Here is a 15,173-nt window from a genome sequence, read left to right as displayed (position 1 = left end):
GTGAGTGCTTAATGCAGATGCTGAGGGTCCAGAAAACGTGGTGAGCAAGACTGTATTTCCTGTGATCTGGAAGTGTACCAAAGAGTAATGGAACTACATAGGAAGCAAAAGACATGCTATATGTGCCTGTTCACCCTTCGTGGCACCTGAATTTCCTGGGTAACTCAACTCATCATGAAATGTCAGCATCAATAATGAGATACGCTTGCAGATGGGTTCTGGCTTACGCTGTTACTGCCAAATGTTATGTAGATGCTGAAGATGAACAAAACCTATTCCCATACAAAGAAATATTCACCATGATTAAAACGTATTTGTTTTTTCCTAAACGTGCTTAGCAATCCACCAGAGCTTTTTCATTTTTGTGTCCGTCTGGGGATTGCCACCTACATCCTTGCTTTTTCATTTTATGAGGAAATAATAGATTTCATATGGTGAGAGAATGAAATTACCTCATAGGCTTTCTCTGACACATGTGGCAGATAGTACCTTCCCCCTCGGTGACAGAGTGAGTCATTTTGGAGTAAACTTGGCTGGTTTGTAGTGAAATGAGCAGGGAATATTTTTTTTTAAGCAGTCTGAAAATGGGCTCAGATTTAAAAAAAAATGAGTTGAGCTGTTTGCATCATGACTTGTTGCGGTTCCATGACTGTTGTAGCAAATTCAGCTGGAATGTCCAGCTCCCAGCCCCTCTCGATGACCAACACTTTCCATCATCCCAGAGCCAACGTGGTGTTGTGCGGGGCGAGGGGCTGCTTGCTGTGCTTGGGAGGCTTGTCGTGAGGGCCTGTCCATAAATCTAGGCTCACCCTATGAGACTTCTCCTAAAAGTCCCCAAACAATGGGGGAACTGAACCAATCCCATGTGCCCTATGCTGCAGACCTTCAGAAGCACCTAAACACCAGACTCGTCATGGTTTCAGTTCCCTTATTTTCCTGCTCATTTTTTTAATAGCTACGTTGAAAAAACTCGCAAGTGGTGAGATGAAAGCAATGATAAAAATTATTTGCACTGTGTTATTATTTCTGCCCTCATGCCCATAGTCCCAGGCTTCACTCAAACGGGACAGGGAATTGCAGTAAGATCCTAGTGTCCATGTTTTCAAGCTGCTTGGGGCTTGAAGCCCATAGACACGGTTAAGGTGCTACAGAACACCTCCAACCCAGTACATCTTCATTGTGATGTTTGTCAAGGTTTTGGAGCCTGCTCTACATGCCCGTGTAAGAGTTCTAGAAAATATTACAGTAAATTTAGGTGCCCAGATCTCAACTTCTCTTTGTTTTCTAGACTTGGTTGTAGAATCATCTGGAAATCCTTAGGCTCAAAGATGTCCAGTATCTAGACCCTCATCCCGTCTGCCTGATCTCTACTGGCACATTTGACATGAAGTCTATCAAATAAAAAGAAGAAAAGAAAAACGCTTTCATTAAGTTCTTGCATACTGTAAGGAAAAGACTAATACTTCTTAACATGGGACAGGCTGGGTGCTATAGTCTGTTTTGCTTTTGCTGGCTGATCTTGGACAAATTACTTCCACATAACTGGGCCTCCTCTTTCATTTCCTCTTCCTATAAAAGAGAGTGATGCTGAGCATTGTGTGTAATGAGGCACTTGGATGTCATGGGAGTCAAAGCCTTCAGAAAGTTTCTTGGAGAGGAGATGGTAAAGAGAGCAGATTCAGTAATGCTCAGATGTTGCATTTTCTAAGTTCGCTGTGTGTTTTGCTTAGAAAAACGCTTTTGTAAAGACTCAAGGAAAAAGTCCCCTTAGAATTTCAAAATGAAATATTTGGATTTTTTTAGTTGGAAGTGTCTTGTTTTGCAATATTCTTCAATGTGACTTAGATATTAAAAATATTTTTAAATAGCTGGAATGAAAAATGTTTTGTTTGGTCTGGAATATGGTTCCCTTAAGCTTCTTCAATGCCTTTTAAAACACAGCTAGATGTTTTTCTAGTTGGAGCTGAAATGCTGTTTTGTCACATCTTTCGTAAACTAAGAAATACAGCTCTATCAATAAACTCACTAGAAATACACACTTGCTGTGCAAGAACAATATTAAATTTACTGTAGAAATTGGCCACTTTTGACTTACGTGGTCAGCCCTGTAGAAAGCACGTGTAGAACTGAAATCAGATGCTTTACCCTCTGGACGCCTCCTAAGATTGATCTGTGCAATCTGCAGTTTAAGAGGTGAGGTAAACCTGAGATTGTGGCTGCAATTGCCTCTCACTTAGAATACGATGCTTTGTTGTGAATGATTAATGACGGGGAATCTCTCACCACCTCTGTTTGCGGGGCTGCTTTGGCTTTCGTGTCTCTCCCCCAGGCCTGAGCTCTGGACACAGTTGTTTTTGATAAGGCCTGAAATTCCCAAGTTGCTTTTCTTCAGAGTGATGCTATCAAGATTTATGAAAAAAAAATCATCTCCTGGAGTTTGTTTTGCTCGGCGTGCAGACAAAAGACTCCACATCCAATTTTTAATAGAGAAAGGTTGAGTGGGAGGCTTTTTGCTTTGCTTCTTGAGTGGAAAACTTTGCAGCTAGATTGAGAATAATATTTTTCCGTCTAAAATGACCTTTATGCTGATACATCCTCCATCATCTTGGGCTTTTTTAAGCTGTGCCTAACTTCTACAGGCTTACAGCTGTACTTTATCACTGGCAAAGGAGACTAAAATACTAAGGATCTTGTCAAGCAGAGACACCTTTGTTCCTCATTGAAATTAAACAGGGCTGTGCTTTGGCCTGGCTTCCAGCACCACCTGTGCCCCTGCCACGTCTCCACCTTGTCCCTTCATCAGCACGGTCTCATTTGGGCATGCTGCGTCCACCTGCTTCGTGTTTCCTAAAGGCACTCGGGGCAAATTTCGCCTCATCGGCCTCTCTGCCATGTATTCCTGGGCCTGTTCCTCGCTTTTGGCAGAATTAGGACATTTAGCTGCTTGTCTTTGGTGAGGGAGGTGCAGGAATGAGTGAATTTGTGATGCTCTGAAAGAGAAGATGCTTTGTGTGGTTTTGAGGAATGGACATTTTGAAAATAGTGTACTTCATAAAAAACAATGGAAATGGCAGTAAAGTAGTGGAAAGAATTCTAAAGAAAACGAGTGATAAGAACTTGCTGAAGCAGATTTTTTGAAGTGGACTGGATCTTTCTCCCCAGTCTAAGTTCTTGGTAATGGCACAACAAGGAACAAGTATTTCTAACTCTGCAGTGACAGAGGCACATGGCTTTAACTATTCTGCATTATAACCCCCATTTGAGAGTTATATGCACATTGGGGCACATCCCTTATACTGCGACAAGGTAAACTTATCAGCAGGGTGGGGTTTTTTGTTTGTTTTTCAGTGGTGATACTGACTGTTCGAAGAAAAACAGGTGGTTTGAGACTTGCAATTTCTTCCACCACTGGAGTTGGTCCAGAAGCTTCTGACAGAACTTTTGCTTTTCATTCACATCAGGAAGGGGAGTTGATTAAAATAAAAACTTTCTAAGGAATGGTCCATCACGGACAATGATTCTGGGAAAACCCAGGAGGTGTCTCTGCTCAGGGCTGCAGGCTGGTGGGAGGCTGCACCCTGGGAGCTCCCAACCCACCAGCTCCCCAAGCCAGAGGCACCTGACTGCAGAGCCCCAGGCTTTGAAGCAGCAAGTCACACAGGTGAGTCCAGGACTAGGATTTAATCTTTGATGGAAATTTCAAAATACTGAGCTTTCCTGTTTAGTGGTTATTTTTAACCAAAGTGAAAACAAATTTCAAGAACACACGAAGCTCCTATAAAGTGGAATTACCACAAAATTCTGGAAAATGCCAGGTGGTGATTGTGACATCTCCAAGGTTAATATCTGCCCATGTGACTGGGGGACATAATTACCATTCTGTGTATGGGAGCTTCAGGTCAAATAGTCTGAAATAGTGTGTCACAGCCCCACCCCCCACCAAGTGGTGTGCTTAGAGCAGCAAATGTGATGTGGAAGTAACATGAAATCACAGAACAGTTTGGGTTGGAAGGGACCTTCAAAGCTCATCTAGTCCAACCCCCTGCAATGAGGGACATCTTCACCCAGATCAGGTTGCTCAGAGCCCCGTCCAGCCTGGCCTGGAATGTCTCCTGGGATGGGGCATCTACCACCTCTCTGGGCAACCTGGGCCAATATTTCACCATCACAGAATCACAGAATGTCAGGGATTGGAAGGGACCTGGAAAGATCATCCAGTCCAATCCCCCTGCCAGAGCAGGAACACCCAGATGAGGTTACACAGGGAGGCATCCAGGCGGGTTTTGAATGTCTCCAGAGAAGGAGACTCCACAACCTCCCTGGGCAGCCTGTTCCAGGGCTCTGGCACCCTCACTGAGAAGTTTCTTCTCATATTTAAGTGGAACCTCCTGTGTCCCAGTTTGTACCCACTGCCCCTTGTCCTATTATTGGTTGTGACTGAGAAGAGCCTGGCTCCATCCTCGTGACACTCACCCTTTGTATATTTATAAACATTAATGAGGTTGCCCCTCAGTCTCCTCCAAACTAAAGAGACCCAGCTCCCTCAGCCTTTCCTCACACGGGAGATGCTCCACTCCCTTAATTATCTTTGTTGCCCTGCACTGGACTCTCTCCAGCAGTTCCTTGTCCTTCTGGAACTGAGGGGCCCAGAACTGGACACAATATTCCAGATGCAGTCTCACCAGGGCAGAGTAGAGGGGAAGGAGAACCTCTCTTGATCCTCATTGTAAAAGTTTTTTTTCTACATGCTTAGCCTGAATCTCCACTCCTTTATTTTAAAACCACCACCCGATGTCCTGTCACAACAGGTCCTGCTACAAAGCCTGTCCCCATCTTTCTTACACGCTCCTTTTAAGCACTGAAAGGCTGCAATAAGGTCTCCCCAGAGCCTTCTCTTCAGGCTGAACAACCCCAGCTCTCTCAACATGTCCATCAATGTGAGGGACCCTGGGAGTCTCTGGAGTGTCCAGGTTTGCTGGGAGTGTTTTGGGACTGCTGATATCACCTCATCTCTCTTGCTTTTAGGGGAAGCAGACTTTGGTGTGAACCATCTCCTGAAAAATGCCCGGGAATTGTCTCCAAGCAGTCCAAACAAAGCCAGCTGTCAGTTGAATGATGTGGATGATGAGGGTCCACTTCTCCAGCTTTGATTTACAGTGACACAGCACCCTTGTTTACTGACGGTGCTCAGCCCTGGACAGTGTACTTCACCAAAGCCCAAAGCAAGAGCCATTTGTCAGCAGAGTTGAAAGTGGTGAGTTGCTTCAGAGCTGTGGTGCGGTGGGGAAGCGAATCCCCCTTGTGCTGCTGTGTTGGTTTGGGTCACAGAGCATTTTTGGTGTGTGCAAACAAGAATTGTACAGGAGGAAATACAAGTGGAAGTTCTGCTCTGTACCTCGTGGCATAATTTCCCCGGCCTCCAAAATCCAACCCTTTCAAAGCAACTCATAAGTTAAATGAAGATTTCTGCATTTCAAGGTAAATCGCATCTTATTGTTTTGCATTTAGCAATTTGCTGTACTTTGTTACTCATACCAAGGTGGGGAAAAATCTTCCTCTTCTAGTGATGTTTTAAGACTCAGCAGAGGGAAGGGATGATGGCAATCACGTGGGCTTAGCTGTGGATGTAGCAAGTGTTTCTGGTTTTACCTGGTAGAAATGTCTGGGGATCCCAAGGGGCAGAAGGCATTCCTGCCCAAGCCCAGATTAATTCCATGGCATTCAAGTGGCCAGTTTTCTTTATGTTCGTTTGCAGATCCCACTATAATAATAGTAACTGCTCGCAGTTGTGTAACACCTTTATGAACTTCATAAAGGACCATTGAAATAATTCATTTGTGGATCACCACCAGGCAAAACTCTTAATCAATTTGTCCATTTTTGGAAGCTTCTAAACAGCCTTTTCCTTCTTATTTTTCTGAGCAAAACTCACTTTCATGAAACCTGCTCGAGAACCTCTGAGTTTTAGACCAGAAACAGAAAGAGATATATCAACAGCAACTTTCATTTGGATCACATCTCAGCAGGCAGGTTGTTCTATAAAGTTAATCCAACCTGGGTTGTTCCAGCAGGCTGGAATGTCTTTTTCATAAAGGGAAGTTAATCAACCTGTTTCAGCTTTTCAGATTAGAAGCTGACTTCCTCCAGCCTTCCCCGATGTATGGTTCACAGATAGAGAGCTTGATTATTTATCTTTTACATCTGGACAACTGTTATTTACATAAGTGTAAATTGTAAATTCACATTAAGCTAATATAGTTTCAATGACATGACAGTGATCAAAACAGGAAGGCTCAGATGTATCCCTTGTTGGGAATTCATACAAGGTTTGGTTTCTTAAGGTTAGCGATGTGCATCTCCTTTACTAAAGGAGACATTCCACCTTCTAGAGTTAATTTGCACCTCCCTTTTCAACATGTTTCTCTTAGCTATTGATCAAAATATTTGCACTGTTGTTGTTAATACTCCAGCAGGGCCAAATTTTTCCCCAGTGCATTTTTTCTTCACTGGCTCCTTTGGAATGGTGTCAGGAATGAACTTGTTTCATTGTTTGTTTCCAGTTATTTCTGGGATCACGCGTACAATCCCCACAGAGCCTTTCTTAATTTTTCTCTTAGGTAAAATAATTTTCTTGCTTGCTGTTACACAATGTGTCGTTTGCTTCACTTTTATTGAAACTATTTTGCTGGCTTTCACACATTTTATACAGTTGTTACTCTGCTATTGGAGCTTGCTTGCTTTAACAAAGAAAATGGCTGGCAAAGCATTCTAAAAAAACCTAAGGTGTTCAGTATAACACTGTTGAACTTCTCTAACAATTCTTTCACTGGTGGGCTCTCCAGGCCCCTCACATTAATGCTCTTGCAGGCTGTATGGAGGTGCTGGGCCAGTGGCCCATGTGGTGTTTCTGTTGGCCTTGTAGATGTATTTTGGGGATCACCAGTCTCTATAGCAATATGCACAAGCATTTCCATACCTTCCACTAATATTTATAGAGAACTGTTTTTCCTCTTCTCACTATATGAAAAAATGGACAGTACTCATGGTTTCCAGTGCTATTCCTTATCCATGTCACCCTGCAGACTTTGGCTTGTCAGCCTCTGTGCTTGTACTTTTATCTCCTCATAGCTTCTAAGGAGTGCAGGATTTTTGGGGTGCATGCTCAGGTCCAGAGGACACTTGCTTGTGCATCTTTTTCAGTCTTCCCTTTTCCTTTCCTTTCCCTGGGCTCCTGGCAGACCTTTGAACAGTCAAAGTCAAAATAGCCAGCTGAATGTCCACAAAATTCCCTGATTGCTGGTGATGACCCTGTTTGTACCAGCCCCATTCCTGCTGATGAGAAATGTTTCCATGGAGGGTGATAACTGTGGAATGAACCAGTGCGTGTTTGGATCACAGACAGCAGAGCCAGGCGCTGTGGAAACTCTCAGCCCTTTTTGTGGAGGTTTTCCTGTTGTGCCTTGGACCACGTGGCCCCCTGGGACAAGCCACTGCAGAGCTCCTCAGATGCCGAGACAAGGTGGGCAGGGGACCTGGTGGCTCTCGTGTCCCTTCCTGGGGCAGAGCTGATGCTGCCCTTCCCTGTGCACAGTGAACCTCATAGCAGCCCGGCTTGTGGCTTCTGCCAAAAGCTGCTGCAGCTCTGGAGATGGCCCTTGGGGTGGGATTAGGAGGGATGTGCAGCACTGTCCCCTCTAGCCCTGAGACAATCTGGAAAGCCTATGGAGAAGTTTTCATAGCGTGGCTGGACTAGGTCCTGGGTGACCTGGTATATAGCCCTGGTGGTAGTGTTGCTTCAGTTGTGGGGCTGAACTACAGACCACTGAAAGTCCCCTCCAGCTGATGTTTCTGTGAATCTGTGGCAAGGGCATCAAACTCAGTTTCACTGGGGGCCACATCAGCCTCGCGGTTGCTTTTGAAGGGCATCCTAAAATTACATTTGGCCCTTTGAAGGCAACCATGAGGCTGATGTGGCCCCTGGTGAAAATGAGTTTGACACCCCGATGTAAAGCATTTGTTTTGTTGGGAAACCAAGCAGACAATTAACCAATGTAGCAAATAAATAAATAATAAGAACAGAAAAGCTACAGTGTGGAGTAAAGCAGAACCATCAAGGAAGAAATGAGATGAGGGAATGTCCAGATGTTGTGCAATAAATTCTAATGACAGATTTAGGCAGAAAAGAAAGAGACCAAAGACAATGGGCCTTTCAGCATGTTAAGGGAAATTAGTTATTTATTGAAGTAAATGTTGAAGTTAATGGGACTTTACAGCAAGAAGATTACAGCAGCATCTGTCAAAAGTTGCAATGACAGACATGGTAGGAAAACAATAGCCAAGAGAGGTGGAGGAGAAACAGAAATGTACGATAGCTGGATCAGCTGTAGGATGAAATGGATGAAACATGAGAAGGTTGTAAAGCTTATTTTTTTTTACAGCTGTTCTCCAAAAGTGATGTCTCAACTTCAAAGACCTGTATCTTTGAAGACAGATCATTTTAGCTAACAAGTCCTTGAAATGTTTCTGTAGAATTGACATAAAGGCAAATCCCCGTTGAGATGCTCCTGTACAACCTCTGTAGACCAGCTCCAGGGAGGTGGCGTCCTGCTCTGCAGCACAGGGTGGTGACCTAGAGTGCTAGCTGGCTTGTGGTGCCAACATGTCACACTGTGGGTCATTGCCTGCGGGCACTGGTTGTGTTCCAAGGACAAAAAGCTTTCTGAGAGCTACAGCCAGGAAGAGTGGAGCAAATGTTCAACAATTACGGGTAAGGAAGGGAGAGAGACTGTGGCTTTTCCTCTTCCACTTGTGGGCAGAGGGTGGAGTCATTCAAGATGCATTCTTGGTGTTATTTTGGACCCCAAGAAGGCTGGGTTTCCCTCCCTCTCCCTCTCCCTCGCCCTCTCCCTCTCCCTCGCCCTCTCCCTCGCCCTCACCCTCTCCTCCCTTCCCCTCTTCTCTCTCCCCTCTCCCCACTCTCCTCTCCCGTCTCCCCTCTCCCCTCTCCCCTTTCCCCATTCCCCTCCCCTCCCCTCCTCTCCCCTTCCCTTCTTCCCTTCTTCCCTTCTTCCCTTCTTCCCTTCTTCCCTTCTTCCCTTCTTCCCTTCTTCCCTTCTTCCCTTCTCTTCTTCTCTTCCTCATTTATTTACTAATTTTTTGCTGCCATATAGGAACCTCAGGAAGGGCAGGCTTCTTGCACCCCAACCCTAGGAGCTGTTGAGGGAAAATTATGTAAATCCTGAGAACGCTCTTATGTGTGACAGAAGCTGTTCAACAATGATGTTCCTCTGGTATGACGAGGATTAATTAAATGTAACTGCTTGGGGTCCAAGAAGCGCAAAACAACAGGTGGAGAAGTTTCAAAAAGCAGCTGGAATGTGCCAGCCGATGTCACCCGAGCCTCATTTGCTCCAATAGTGAGGCACACAGTGATACAAAACCAACATGGCATTTACAGTTATGGCATGATAAATGTTCTCCTGTGCTTAACAGTGTATCACATAGTTTTTATTCCTGTACATGGAGATTAAAATAATTTGATCTGAGACCTCGTTTTTGCTCATCCCGGTACTGGCCAGGAAGTGTCTGTGATTTGATCAAGTGCATGAGTGAAGTGTCCGTTTGGCAAAGCCCCTGAAGTTGCAGTCACTTGGTCGGCTGCCCAGTGTGATGAAATGATGGGCGTAGCAAGGTAGAACAGGGACCCACGTGCTACTTTTTGGTTTCTTTAAGTGAAGAGATGATCTCCTCGTAGCCAGCTGGTGAGTATAGGAAACCGTATGAGGTTCATGTCCTACAATGGCCATGGGCAAGTGTATCTCTTCCAGGAGATGGCCATGATGATTCCATTACAAGAAGAACAAAATGGAAGTTACCCAAAATCTTGGTGTCCAGGAGACAGGGAGCAATGCCTGAGTAGGTGTCTTACAGCATGTGCTCCAAAGCTAATGCTTGGGCCTGGTGAAGGATGTACCATCTGTGACCAGAGAGACTAAATTACTTCCAGAAAGAATTTGTCTCTAGCACATTGTTCTATGAAGATACATTTGGAAAGGTAGATGATTTGAAATTTATCACAGACTTTGAAAGGAAACAGAATCTGTACTTCATGGAGGAGCAAGAAATAATGTACGGAGGCTGATTATACCATTGTGACCTAAAATAAGTTGGTTTATTTCAGTGCCTGGCTGAGTCTTAAACCAGGCATACATTGCGTACTGTCAAAATAAACTCTTCTGGTGAAAATACAAGGGGACATATTGTTTCACAGAGTGCCTCCAGATTCTAACGTTTGCTTTTGCTCCACCTGAGCTTAAAATGGCAAGTGTCTTTGCAGCAGAGAAGAATTGTGCAAGAGGAATAAAAACCCCACGATAGCTATTGTCTGCAATACTGCCTGGCTAGCACTGTAACACGTGTGTTACTGTGGTAAGGCTTCCCATTTCCAGCAGTTAAGAAAACTCAATCTGAAAAATCCCAACCAACTCATTCCCATGTTTGGAGCTAAAGCAGTTGATTTGTCAGATGAATCCACAAACTATTCCAGTGCCAGTGGGTCCATTTGCCCCAATGTTTATTGCATGTAAGCTTTCAGGATACTGTGATCAGAACCACAAATGGAATAGTAGAGGAGCAAGTCTGTAGTGAATTCAGAGCTGGGGAAAAAGCAAGGGAGCACAAAATATCTGTGGTTTGACATACCAAAGGACAGTCTTTGCTCGGGGATATACAAGTGGAGCATATTGATTTCTGAAGTAATTAACACATAGCTCTTCATGATCCATTTACCCTTTATACCAATATATGGTCAGGCAATGACCATATAAATCATGACTGCACTTGCTTTTACTGTGGCAAAGTTTTCAGAGAGAATAAAAATTATAATACGAATTTCAGAGAGCACAGCTTAATCAGTAACCATCCTATTAAAAACGAATTTCGCTCTTTTGGAAGGAGAGCTGGAATTTAAAGAAAATCTGTTGAACTGAAGTGTGGAGGTGAGCTATGGCAAGAGAGCACAACTGGTATATGAAGTTAGTTGTTCCACCCTTTTGAATGGACCTGAGCAAGAACATCAGTTAGAGGAGTTTTATTCTTGAAACTTAAAATTGTCATCAGTATGGCATAGGCTTGGAACCCCAAGAGAAAAGGCCAACAAAGGATTTATCCTAAAATATAGGTTTGGGGTGACATATTGTTGTGACTGTGGAGTCAGTGGTCTATGATAATATTGGAAAAGGTGTTTCATTTATGTTAAGAGTAATATGGTCTTCTATTGGCCAGGCCTTATTGAAATTTGACTGAAGTAAATTAAATTCTTTGTCTTAATGGGCCCTCTTAAATGTTTTGGGTAGAGTTATCTGAAGTTTACATAGAGAGAAGAACAAAGAAATGAAGAACTTTTAAGGTGTTTGTTCTGTTAGAGAGTGTCTGTGTTTTCAGGCTGCTGCACCATACTCTGGTGCAAATAAAATGGCAGATGTAATTTAAACAGGAAAGGAGATCTGACATCTGTGAAAGGCTTTGTACCCAGAAAACAAGTTTTACGGCCTATAGGTTGCACTTCTTGAAAGTATATTTATAATTGCTTTTTCCTGTGGCATGAGAGAAATCAGACTGTGAAGGTACAAGGTCATCTCCTCCTGTTTCTTGTATACATCAGCAATTGTCCTCCAGCAGAGAATTTTCAAGATTTAGCTGGGTCCTGCCCTCCAAACAGACTCAGATTCAAGCTCCTTTTAGTCCTTAGCTTTGATTTTTACTTAGGCAGTCATTATTGCAAGGGGGGAAGATGAACAGGAGCAAATCCTCTTATTTTCCACAGCATTTTTTCCTTTCAGCCAGCTACAGACTCTGAGTAACCTAGGATATGAACCAAGAAAAGGAAGAGAGAGGTGTTAGGCAAGGAGGAGAAATAGCATAGTGAGTCACCCTGTCCACTATCTGCCTGAAGATCTATATCCTGCTCCCTTCTTAAATATAGAAATGATTTCATTCAATTATTAACTCTTGCCAACTAAACATTTGGTATGAAGGGGGCTCTTGGATGCTGATTCATAGTGATGCTTCTCTAAAGGAAAACTGGAGCAATCATGTATAATCTCTGCAATATATCTTGACTAAAGCAGAAGATATGTATTTAAAAATGCTTTTATTCAGTGCCTGTCACTTCTGTGTCCTTTAAACTGTGAGCAACACTAATGACAACTGATAGACGCTTTTCCACAGAGATTGTCTTGTGGGCTCCAGATCCCACTCAAGTGATGGGTTTTAAAGGATAACAGGACTTTGCTTTAACCTGTGAAAGCTTCCTACCACACGCATAATCTCATGGTGGTTTAATATTCCTTATTCCGAGGCTCACGTTGTGCCAGCTGCTCCTGGTAGGTCACCGTGATTGCACAGACTACCTGTGATTTCAAACGGCATCTTACCTGGGCGAAGGGGTAATAACCTCATCTTGAAATCAGATAGAGACATAACCCAAAGGTATCTAACACCGGGTTTTCATTCCAATGTCAGGCACTAGCTCGTCTCGGGAAGCAGAAGCACATACTCGCTGGCTCTGCCTTGCAAGGGTGTCACACTGTCAAATGTTTCATTACGTGTGTGCCATGGTGTTGAGGATGCCGCGGTGATGTAAGGACGTCAGTGAGACTTTGCTTTTAGTAGTTTATGCTTCTCCACCATGAGATATTTTGACAGGAACAGTTTGAAGGCTGCATTGCAAGTTTTATGATGGGAAAAAGTGCTGAGGAAGGCACTGTCATCTAATGAGTAAATTAATGCAGAGGCATAAATTTGAACCAATAGGTAGATTAGCACATTGGAGAACTTCAAGTATCTGAGCTGCCCTAAGTTGTCATGGGAAGAGTTTTGAAACTCTAGGAAATTTCCTGACTTATTTTAGGATCTGAAAGCTGGGTGGGAGTCAGTAGTGGAAAATATTTTATTCTTCCATGGGAAATAGATGACTTGGCATCTGTCCACCTTCTATCTGTGGTGGTGGTTGAAGGTAGATATTCCTTTAATGCACTTCTTCCAGACTGATGGAGTTGTTTGGTGCAGGGGGCCTTAGATGCTGAAATCAGAACTATCAAACAATACATCATGCACTCAGAGGCACCATGGAAAAATACAGTTCCACTTTGAAAAATGTGTTTCATCTAGGTTTTCAAAAATTATTAACGTTTGTTTCATGTTGCTTGCAAAGCTTCACTGACAAGTGCAACTTCTTCCTTTTGTAGCGAACCTGTTTCACGTTTCCAGGATCAACTTTCTCATTATTTTTTTCAGGAGCTAAAAATGTCACGAAGAAGGGGGGGGGGGGGTAATAGCTCTGCCTCCCCTCAAAGGAGCCATGTGAACTTCTGCCATGCAGGGGGCCAAATTAATCCAGGCTCTTTATTCATAATCAGCTTTAATAGTTAGAGTTTATCCTTAATTGCTGGTTTGGGTTTGTTACTACTGTGCTGGAGTGGTGGGGCATCAGAACATGGCCCAAATGAAACCTCCAGACTCCTTTCTTGTGGCTCATCACTTCTGCAGTTTAAGCTAGGTGTGAGCAAAAGCCATAGCAATATTTGAATCCTCAGATCTGAAAGAGTTTCCCTCAGATTCAGAGGTGTCCATCCATTGAATCAAATGCCAAAAGGGACAGGCATCGCGGGAGCTCTGGAGGCCATGTCTGGTTCACTTGTTTTCATGGCTGTTTACCTGACTCGTGTTTTTTGCCATCAGGGACCATGACTGAAAGCAGGAAAGCTGCTTGGCCATCAGACCCTGTCAGCCCAGTTTGTTCCTGTGGTGGGAGGAGAAGAGGACCCAAAACCTTCTGGAAGTGGTGGAGTGGTGCAGCACATGTGGTCAACCTGCCACTGACTCCTGGGTGAGGGGGCTGCAAAGAAAGAGACTTTGCTTTTTCCCTCTAATGCTGTTCTGTTAAAGTTTGAAACTCTAGGAAATTTTAAAGGGTTTGAAACTCTAGAAATCCCCACTGGGAGACAAGGGAGAAGAAAGATAGTGAATGGAAATAAGTACAGCCAGATACTCACTGACCTCAGATGAATGCCCAAACCAAGCAGTGGTGCACAAGGGTGTGCTCAGCAAAATGGCTGAGGGTAGTGGGGGTGGAGGGACACCACACTCCAGAAAGAAGGCTTTGAATCTTTTGTTTCCTAAACTTGGGCGGAAGAGCAAGAGAAGGTTGGAGTTTATCTTCTTAGCTGTTTCGAGGACAAGACCTAAATCCATTCTTTCCTGCAAATGTAGCAGAATCTAATCTATTTCTTGAAAGCCATTCTAAGTGCTTGAGAGAAGAGAGCTTATTGGCATTCATACTCTTACTTACTTAAATGCAGATTTGTGTAGTGAGGCAATTATGTGTTGATTAGATTGCACAGCAATGAGAAGCAGGTGAACATTTTCCCACCTGACCAGTAGCACTGACTTATCAAGTATGTCTTGATAAGTTAACAGAGACAACACTAAAGACAACTACTCTCATTTGCACTGCAACAGCCTGTTAAAAAAGAGTATTTTCAGGCAGAGAGATGAAGCCAAAAGTAATTTGATCTTTGTAAGCATCTGTTTTGGACAATTATTGCTGATTAAATTTATTAACAATCACTGGGGAGCATACACCTCACACTTCGGATTTGCCTTCTGTGGGAAGGAGTGCTTTGGCAAAGCTGTATCTGAACTTGGAACAAGAACATGAGAAAACATAAATCTGGATGCTATTCGTTTCTCAGGATTCACAAAGAATTTGCAACAAACTGTGGAAACACTGGGGCTTTTTTTAGCAAGGGAGGCAGAGTTTCAACTTGGACGTTTCACAGCCAGCACTTGATTTTTATAACAAGTTGTGGTTGTACACAGGGAGGAGCTGAAGACAGGAAAAGTACTGACCCTGAAGAGGATAATCATGAACTGTGAATGATCGGTACAGTCTGATTCATCTGCAGCGTTTATGTCTATCTATGGAAAGATCTAAGGACATCAAATGCTACACACACCCAATAATGCCAATTATTTGTTAAGGAACAGATTCGTCACTGTCATTATTATTAGTACTACATCAGAAAAGCAATGTCCCAGATGAGATCAGGGTTTTCTTATCAAGATGAAGCACGTATTATTGGCCTACCCAAGGTAAAAGGGAACAGAGTAAC

General features: G+C 43.5%; 1 long non-coding RNA gene across 2 annotated transcripts in view; it reads left to right on the top strand.

The window, feature by feature from the left end:
- The window catches only part of LOC110365484 (uncharacterized), a 144,622-nt gene extending 135,621 nt beyond the window's left edge, over positions 1 to 9,001 (top strand). For both annotated transcript variants that reach the window (XR_010471630.1, XR_010471629.1), the window contains exon 3: positions 5,026 to 9,001. This is a non-coding gene — a long non-coding RNA (uncharacterized LOC110365484). The remainder of the gene's footprint in view (positions 1 to 5,025) is intronic.
- Positions 9,002 to 15,173: the final 6,172 nt, after the last annotated feature.

The sequence above is a fragment of the Columba livia genome, chromosome 3 (assembly GCF_036013475.1).
Source record: "Columba livia isolate bColLiv1 breed racing homer chromosome 3, bColLiv1.pat.W.v2, whole genome shotgun sequence".
Classification (NCBI taxonomy): Eukaryota; Metazoa; Chordata; class Aves; order Columbiformes; family Columbidae; genus Columba; species Columba livia.
Note: the sequence above shows the minus strand (reverse complement) of the source record. Positions and strands in the feature narration are given on the sequence as shown.